At 35.5% G+C, this 9,746-nt stretch overlaps 1 protein-coding gene across 1 annotated transcript in view; it reads right to left on the reverse strand.

Annotated features, from left to right (window-relative positions):
• LOC142348157 (serine palmitoyltransferase 1-like) overlaps positions 1–9,746 on the reverse strand; it is a 467,259-nt gene that overhangs the window by 240,689 nt on the left and 216,824 nt on the right. The gene's annotated exons all lie outside the window — the stretch shown is intronic.

Genomic DNA, 9,746 nt, shown 5'->3' on the forward strand with positions numbered 1-9,746 from the left:
AATAAATAAAAATTTGTAATGGTCCCTTTTGAATTGAAGTTCTAATGAAGTTCTTTTGAACATATGAAGTTCTTTTGAACATATTGCAATCTCTCTCAACATATAATATTAGGCATATTTCTCCGTTTTACGCTGATTCGCTTTTTTACCTCAGTTAAACTTACCACTGATCTTCACTTCTCTATTCAAGAACACAAAATTTCTTTAATTGCATGATGTAGCCAAAGTAACCATATTTTAATTCACATTGACTTCCCAGTTTCTACTGATTTGGAAATACTTTTTCAACATCTTCATGATGACTCAATTAGAGGCCTTAAATTCTTCCAAAATCAAACTAAAATTTTCATGAATAAGTTTTCGTGATCGTCCGCGATATATAATTTTATAGTATTCAAACCTGTTTTAATTTTTCTAACATTCCCTTCATCAGTAATTTTAAACTTCATTATCGCGATTCACAATAATTGATCTCCCATTGCTATCGTTGAGATTTCCCATTGCTATCGTTTATCTCTCAGTGTTGAATACATATTTTGAAGGCGTTGTTGACATTGAATGTCTTAGAGATTGTCGCTCACTTTCCGATCATTCCGAATCTGCACGGATAAATGTATTTCAGTTAAATTTTATAACAATAAGGCTTTCAAATTCTCTATTTATAATTTTCTGACATTCAATGAAAACTTATTTCAGTTCACGAACATTCAGAACAAAACGACATCGTTGTTTACTCTGAAATTATTACCAAATGTAGAATAAAACATTTCTTAAAAAGACTCCAGAATGATCAAGAAACGATAATTCACTGAAATACATTTTTAAAGCTTCGATTAAATTCTTACTTAGCCATTACTCAAATAAAGATTAATTATGAAACAGAGTCGAATCTCATCTTCTACCATCTGCATTGTACCTTCAGGAAATTCTTATGTTCGATTACATGCCTTACAACCTTTCAGTAGACGTCCAATAGTTTAAAGTCTTTTGCGATCTTGGTGATTCTATGGAATCGAAAGTTATTGAGGCTTCAAAATCTCTCTTAGACGCAAACAAATAATACACTCCAATTTCAGTCCATTTGAAATTTGCATTACAAGAACTTATTCTAATTCTGAAAGACAACAATTCTAATGAAACTGTAGTTTATTTCCATCAACTTTCTGAATACAAAATATTCGAAATAATGAAATAAACCATGCTGAGGAAATCAATGATATCTAGAACTTCGACCGCTCACCAATTCAAATTAAATAATTATTTGGCAAACGATATCAAAAGCGATGGACCTTTTGATTTGCATTTCTATCTTCAAGAACACAATTTTTTTATTTGCATGAGATAACCAAAATAATCAAATGGTAATTCAGATTGACCTCCCAACTATTACTGATTTCAACATATTTTTTCAACATTTTCACGATGGTATAATTAGGGGCCTAGAACTTCTCCAATATCCCGGTAAAATTTTCATGACTAAAAGTATGTGATTATCCGCCCTATGTAAATTTTTAGTATTCATACTACTGTTTCAATTTTTCTGTTGCTTCCTTTAAGAGACAATTATTTTTCATTATCGCGATTCACAGTAACTGTTCTCCCCACAGCTTACGTTGAAACTTCTTTCTTAGAATGATGAATACATTTTTTTGAAGGAGTTGTTGACGTTGAATTTTTGAGAGAGTATTGCTCATTTTCTGATCATATCAAATCCGCATGGATGAAAGTATTTAAACTAAATTTTTTGGTAATAAAGCTTAAAAAATCTCTAATTATTTTATTCTGACATGCGAAGTTTTTTTTGAAACGGGAAGTTATTTCAGTTCCTGCAGATGGAGAACAAAATTATACCGTTTTATATTTTTAAGTGATGACCAAAAGCAGAATAAATCTTTTTTAAAATTATGCCATTATGATCAAAGAAAAATGAACATTAATTCCCTGAAATACAGTTTTGAAACTTTGCGATTAAATTCATATTTAGCAGTGTAATAGTTTGAAGGAGGTGTTAAACTTGATAATTTTAAAAATTATTGCTCATTTCTGATCATATTGAATCCATACCCATTGAATTTCAATGGAAAGTTGTTTTAGTTAATGAAGATTCAATAGACAACGATGTCGCTATATAATTTGAAATTATGGCCGAAAGCAGAACATATTTTTTCTTAAAATTACTCCAGAAGGGTCAAGAAACATCGAACCTTAATTCCCTGAAATACAGTTAAAATATTTGTTGCGATTAAGTTCATATATAGAGCATTTACTCAAACAAAGATGATTTATGAAACAGTATCAAATCTGATTTTCTAATCTGATTATGTTTGATTACATGTCTTACAAACTTTCAAGAAAGGTCAAATATTTTCAAGTTATTTTCCCATCTTGGTAACTTTATTGAACCGCGACTTAATGAGGCTTCAAATTTTTCCTAGTCGGAAGCAAGAAATACAACCCAATTTCAGTTCACTGGACATTCCAATTGCAAGAAATTATTCTAATTCTGAAAGACAACAATTCTAAAGAAATTGTAGTTTATTTCCATCAAATTTTTGAATACGAACCATTCGAAATATTAAACCTTATCCATGCCGCGGAAACCCTTAATATCAATAGGTTCGACCTTCACTTACTACAACTAATTATCTTCATTATTTGTCCCACGATTTCCAATGCCACTGAATTTTTGATCTCCATTCACCATATATGTAGCTCATAAGCCTAATCTTCACATTGATTAACCATACTGAGGAAATTCTTAGTTTGAACAATTTGGAATATGTAATGATCCCTTCTGAATTGAACGTCCAATTCATTAGAACATACCGCAACGCCTCCATTATAATATATAAAATATAATATTAGGCGATTTTGCCCAAATTATGTTAATTAGTTTTAATAGCTCCGATAATCGTATCACTGATCTGCACTTCTCTGTTCAAGAACTCAAAACTTTTTTATTTGCATGAGATAACCAAATTGTTATTCACAATGACTTTCCAATCAGTACTGATATCAACATACTTTTCATTAGCTTCACGATGACCTAATTACAAGCTTAAGACTCTTCTAATATCCAATTAAAAATTTCAAGATTAAAAATCGTGGTCTTCCGCCATATATCAATTTATGGTATTCAAACTCCTGTTTTAATTCTTCTATCGTTTCCTTGAACATTACTTATTTTTTGTCGCGATTCACTATAACTCCCCAGTGCTAAACTTAGGATTTTTGTTCTTCAAAGATGAATACATATTTTGAGCATGCTGATATTGAACGCTGATGATATTGGATTCGCAAGGATAAATGTATCGAAACAAATTTTTTTTAACAATAAGGCTTAAAAAATATTCAATTTTTTGTATATATTATTGTCATTTTCATTGGGAAGTAATTTTGTTTCTGAAAGATTCAGAACAAAAAGATATTGTTGTTTGTTTTGAAAAGATGACCAAAAGCAAAGCAGAGTAATTTTTTCTTATAACTTTTGAAGAATGATCGAGAAGCATGGAACATTAATTCCTTGAAATTCAGTTTTAAGGCTTTTTACGAGTTGAATCTGAATTATTAGTTACTCAAAAATAGTGACTTATGAAACAGAATTTTTTGGGGGGGGAAACATCCCCACAGCACTAAACCTTATGGTGTTGTGCGCTTTTGTTTTTATTTTTTGTTCAGTTATCCTGCTTGTCACTATAAACAATTATATTAATAAGTAAATTCTTTATTGAGATGTACGATCTATAGAATCTTCACTACGAAACTTCTGAGGTTTTATCATAACGACTTTCAAAGAAAATCTACAAAGAGTTTACTACATCGGCCACCTGAAAACATTTGACATTGTTTTTTACAACTTGGAAGCTCAGGGTATCGTTAATTCTTCTTAAAGTTAAAAAATCAATAAAAGGAAGCCACGACAAGCTTTAACAAAGTTTTCAACCCGAAGAACTTTCAACGCTTTATTATTCAATGGTTAAGCTAAATATAAGTTTATTCTTGTAAAATTTGATTTTTGATCTCATACCTATAGACCGTGATAAGATGTACTGAATTGTGCCACATTCAATAACATGACTTGATAACCTTAGTGCTATTTCGAGATTTTGCTATAGTGCGTTTAGAACAAACCTGACTTTGACAAAGTCGAATTTAACACGTGTAGAAATACTGAACAGTTTTGCAAAAGTACTATTAAATTCCGAAATTTGAACTGTGTATTCTACGACGTGATATTATCAGGCCATTCTGAGAACAGCAATTCGGCGAAAATAATTCTATCAACACTGTTATCCTCATCCAATAGGATACTAGAGAAACAGGTGTTCGCAAGAATAAAAGGAGCTTGCACGCTAAACAACGAACACTTTTTTGGTGCCCGCGAATATCAGATTTCAAATGCACTACCTTATCGTTCCCCTTTGCTGAACTCTCGATTTATTGAAATGTTTTTTAACTTAGAATATTTTGTGTCTATTTCTCAACCAAGAACTCTCCAATCTTTTAAATATTAACTTAGCCAACCATTAGAACTGTGGTAAGTCCAACATCACATCTCCTAAATCGCAATTAAACTTAGAACAAATCAACATTTCCCAAATTGTGCTCTTTCTATCTTTGTTACGTAAATTAACTTAAATAATTTATACTTTCATACTCGGTTCATTTTTAATGATGTTTAACGTAATTTTTTATTTCGTGTTTACAAAGGGTTAGAGAGTTAGAATTCTCAAGTTATACTTGTGCTGCCAGGATTAACTCTGGTGTTTAAGTATCTATCGTACGGACAAGCAGTACAAAATCAACAAACCAATCAAAATTGAAGATTCAGTTTTGAGCTTCAACTTCAAGGGCCACCCGCAATTCGATATAATACTGAACTGTAGACTCCAAAACCAAGCCAATATATACAAAATTATCTCATATGACCCAAGGAGCAAAGCATACAGTGCAAAAAACACCTTTCTGTTTTTTTTCATAAGCCTGTTGCAAAAGCCTGTTAGGCACACTTATCGATTACAGGATTACAGGGATGGAGATTACCGAGACGACCATTCAGCCCTGAGGACTAAGAAAAAATTGTTTTACTTGTCTTTAAATATGTTTAACTTTCAACCATAATGTTGTTTCTAAAAAAAAATTGAATTCACATTTATACGCTTTCTTACGTGACTGTATTTATTTTAAATGTATATGATACAGTACTTTCTTTCTAACACTATAAAGAGTTGGGATGTATTGAAGTAACTTTTATACTTTAGATTGGATATTGGAATACTTATTTGAACTTAGCTAAGGATTCAATCACATCATTGCAAAAAAGTCGCAATTGGCTAAACCCCTCTGTTTGTGTAAACTGTCCAACGGATTTGTTTACCGTTGTATTTTTTGCCGCTTAGTCGGAAGCAAGAAATACCAATGCAGAGATCCTATATGATCGGATTTATCTCTTCAAAAAACTATATAAATATGACAGAGGAAGAAGTACAACGATTGAGAAAGTAAGAAAAAGAATGATAAGAATTAACATGGAGATAATTAGAAACTCTAAAATCAATCTCAACCTCGCTCAGCTATAACAACTACTGGATATTGAGACAAAAATCTTTCCAACAATTTTGTAATTGGTATTGGTTCTTGAGTTCGTTTCTCGAACCGAGTGACTGAATCCTAACTTTGAGTTGGTAATTTGCAAATATACTAAAAACATATTCAAAACTAAATAATCAACTTTTATAAATTTCATACAGACCATATAACAAGTTTACGTAGTTAAAATTAGCTCTAGAATCAATATGTAATTTTGTGGGACTTATGAGGTTCAGAAAGATAGAGGTTCAACTTATACTAAAAGTTCGACCATCGAGTCAGGTGTTTTTGCTAAACTTTGTATATCCATGCCCTTAGTAGGTATAAAAAGCGGTTTACAGGAGAGATCTGGCTATTGGGTCAAGATAGTGATTTGATTTTGGGATAAAAAATACTCAAAAATGAGCTATATTCATACACACATGTATATATATATATATATATATATATATATATTTATATATATATATATATGTATATATATATATATACATATATATATATATATATATATATATATATATATATATATATATAGATGCCCTTTATCAGTTCGAAAAAGTCAAGATACAAAATGAATCTTAGCTACCTGACTTTTAGTGGGCGTCGCAAGGGTTAACCAATATGGTTTGCATCTGCTAAATTACTAGAAATTGGTCGCAGGAGATACCGTCAAAAGTACGCATTTACACTTTTCCCAGAAGTCGTTCACATTTCCGGTGGTATTATAACGTTTCCATACCAGCTGGGAAGAGTTCAGGTAAAATAATCTCACTCTAATGATTTTTATCTAGATTCATCAGTTTGAACCGCATACTTACTCTAAGCTTCATTTATTTACGACTCAATTATATAATTATTGTGACTTGAATCAGTTTGCTCTTGTCTTATCGTCCTGGTAAGTTGAATTTTCTTTCTAAGAATTTAAACAAAGTTTAAAACCAAAGTTTGATTGACATTCTAACACCCCGACTTCAGTTGACTGCGTAGAGTTTCTTACCATCAAAACTGTTCTCAATGTTCCGACCTTCGATACGGGTAAGGATTTTGTAAAGATGTTAGCTACCATTTTGTCCGTAGGAACGAAATGAAACGACATTGTCCCATTTTTTGTCTTGTCCAGAATGAAGTAAATTAAATTGAGGTAATAACTTGAGGTAATAGCCCGTCATTGATTTTCCGTCGTTCACATCGCCAGACCAGTCTGCATCACTTTTCCCTACCAAATCATAACTAGTCCCTTTTGCGTAAGTAAATTTAGAACCCTTTTGAACCTTGAAGATATCGCAGAATTCGTTGTCCACAGAGCCAGTGTTGATTGGTATGCGCACTCATATGTCTGGACAGAATGTTGTCTGTGAAGATGATCCTTACCCTCGTCTGTTTGATCAGATAGAGAAGTGATCCAACAAAGCTTCTGTAGATCGTTTGATCCATTTGTTTGTCTCCTTTTTGTGCTGTCTGAAATTTAAAATTCAAGTTAGCTGGAGATCTTGTAGGTTTGCATCGATTAATTTGAAACCGCTCAACCATTGTCTATATGAAGCTTTCTTGATTGACTGTGACTCTGCCCTCTTCTCGTTTCATTATTAGACCAAGAAACCAGTGTAGTCTCCTTTTGTTTTCCAAGTAAAATTTTGTTGTGAATGCCTTCTCGCCATCGAGGATCACGGTCATGCTTCTTGATGCTACTAAGATGTCCTCAACACAGACAAAGATGAAGGCGTGACACTCTGCCTCTGTTCACGCGAACAAGCAAGCAATGATCGCTGCTGCTTCTGGCAAGCCCTGTCACAGTAAGAAGTTTGGAAGCTCCTTGTACCAGTTGTTAGCAACCTATTTGAAATCATAAATTGAATTATACAGTCGGCATACTAACTTCCCTTCATCTGATTCTTGTTTTACAAACACCTGTGGCTGCTCCAGATAAACATTTTCCTACGTTGGTGGGCACAGGAAAGCCGTCTTCACACCAAAATGGTGCAACACATGGCCCTGCTTCGCTGATAGTTGAATTGGAATCCTGATTACCTCTGGCTTAAAGGTAGGTGCAAAAGTCTCAAAGTAGTCCGGTCCTTCTACTTGTTTGAAGCTTTTTAGCACATAGCGTGCTTTGTATTTGATGAGTTGAGCACAGCGTCCCAATTGCATGGTTTGACATCCCCTTCTGTGGGTGATCTCACAAGTTTTCAAGTCTTGTTGTCTTGGAGTGCCTTGACCTCGGCCTTCATTGCCCGTTGACACTGGTCCCGATTCTCACATTGCGTGGCTTCGTTGACTGTTTTGGTTTCCAAATAGTCACCATCAGTAACAACATGATGCGTCGTGACTTCTCCAAAAAACTGCAAATCATTTTTTGCTTGTGTCCTGTGTCTGTCCCTTTGCTCTAGTGCCTCTTCAGTGAAGCCAACTGTCTCTGACTGTGAGAAGTCTTCTGTGTCAATGTCTGCTAGTGACACCGAGTCTCTTAGACTCCCTCTTGCAGTAGATCCTTCAGCTTTGCTGGGCATTTGCTGGGCATTTTGCTGCTCCTCGTCTCACAACCAAGTTTCTCATCTTTGTTGCGTGAAGAATTTCTGCCCCCATATCATCTTGGGAAGTCCCGAGAATATAAGCAAGCATCTTAGGAACTCCAGCAGTGTCCTGTACTAGCCCATTCTGTTGTGTCGTCTCTGGTTTAGACTTCAACTGCAATGCCTGCATCTAAGTAGCACACCTTGAACTGCTCTGAGAGAAACTCCCTCGCAGTGTCTTGCCTCAATTTTTTGGGCGTGCCAACACTGAGAACAAATTTCGGCACGCTGGCCAGTTCTTCGCTTTTTGTCTTAGCTAGTCCACAGACACAAATTTCCTGTACAGGTCTGCAAACACATTGCAGAACTTGAACACTGACAGTGCCTCTACTCTGAAAGATGCAATGACGCCTGTGAACACCCTATGCACCCTCTTCTTCTTGGGTCTCTGCCACTCTTGGTACTGGATTCTTTGTGATCTTGGCCAATGCGCACACATTGCATACATCATCGGGTTCCCCCACTGTCCCTGGTGCAATCCTGCCCACACCCTCCTGATTCAATTGAAAAACTCGCATGTGCCATTTCTCGAAATGTCAACCTTACCCTGTTGGAAATGATCTTGATTCAAATGACCCGATTGTCTGTGTCACTTTCTCGCACTGTCAAGTTTTACGCTGTTGGAATCGATCTTGATTTTAAGGAAGCCGCAGGGTACATAAAACAAATTGTTTTCTTGACTTTACCTCAGACTTTTTTGACTCAGTTTTACCTGAGTGCCCTCTTTTTTTCGAGCAGCTGTTCGCTTTCTTGAAAAAGAAGCTATGTCCCCAATCGTTGCATCTTGAGAGTGACAGGATGTTTGAAGAATAGTAAGGTACACACAAAACATTCTTCAGTTCGCAGCGGTATTCCCCTCTGTTTGAGGGTAAGCTGATCCTCACACATCATCTACCACCCTTCTGCAAGCCTCTCCGTTGGGTTTTGTGAGCATTGCTTCAATGGGCGCAGAGTTCAGGAACGCATCGATGTTTGAAAAAATGCGATCTGTACCACTGTCAACTAGTATGCCTGCTGTCTTCCAGTGTGTGAGAGCCGCCCAGTATGTCTGGTCCTGTGTAGCCAAAGTTGGACCCATTGCTACTGACTTACGTTTGCTTCAATCTTTTTATATCTAGTTCACACCCTATCTAGGTTCTGTCCCTATCTAGTTAACAACTCTCACCACACTTGCTGTATTGTGTTGTCTCCTTCCTCCAGCAGGCCTTGGCAAAGATCCCACACACAAATAAGTTTCCTCTTGAGTCCTCTCTTGACGTCAAGTTTCAATGCCACTGCCTCTGAACCACTTTGTCACTTCTGTCTCTGATGTTTCTGATGTGTCTTCTGATGAAAAAGCTGTCCAAATCCTCAGAATCCTCGAGCTACAGTCGAGCACGCTGTGCAACCAAAGTCACCACTGTCGGCGTTTCCACACTCTGAAATCTCTTGCAAAAGCTTCCAAGCCTTCTCATATGCATCGTTCAGCATCGCATTGGCTTGCCCACTGGCTAGCGATGCAGGCTCATTGGGTTGTTCCTCTGTTCCAAGTAGTGAGTTGTAGAATCCCTTGGTCTGCATCAGCACCACAAATTTCGTGCTCCA

Source organism: Convolutriloba macropyga, chromosome 10 (assembly GCF_964194025.1).
Source record: "Convolutriloba macropyga chromosome 10, txConMacr16.3, whole genome shotgun sequence".
In the NCBI taxonomy this organism is placed as follows: domain Eukaryota; kingdom Metazoa; phylum Xenacoelomorpha; order Acoela; family Convolutidae; genus Convolutriloba; species Convolutriloba macropyga.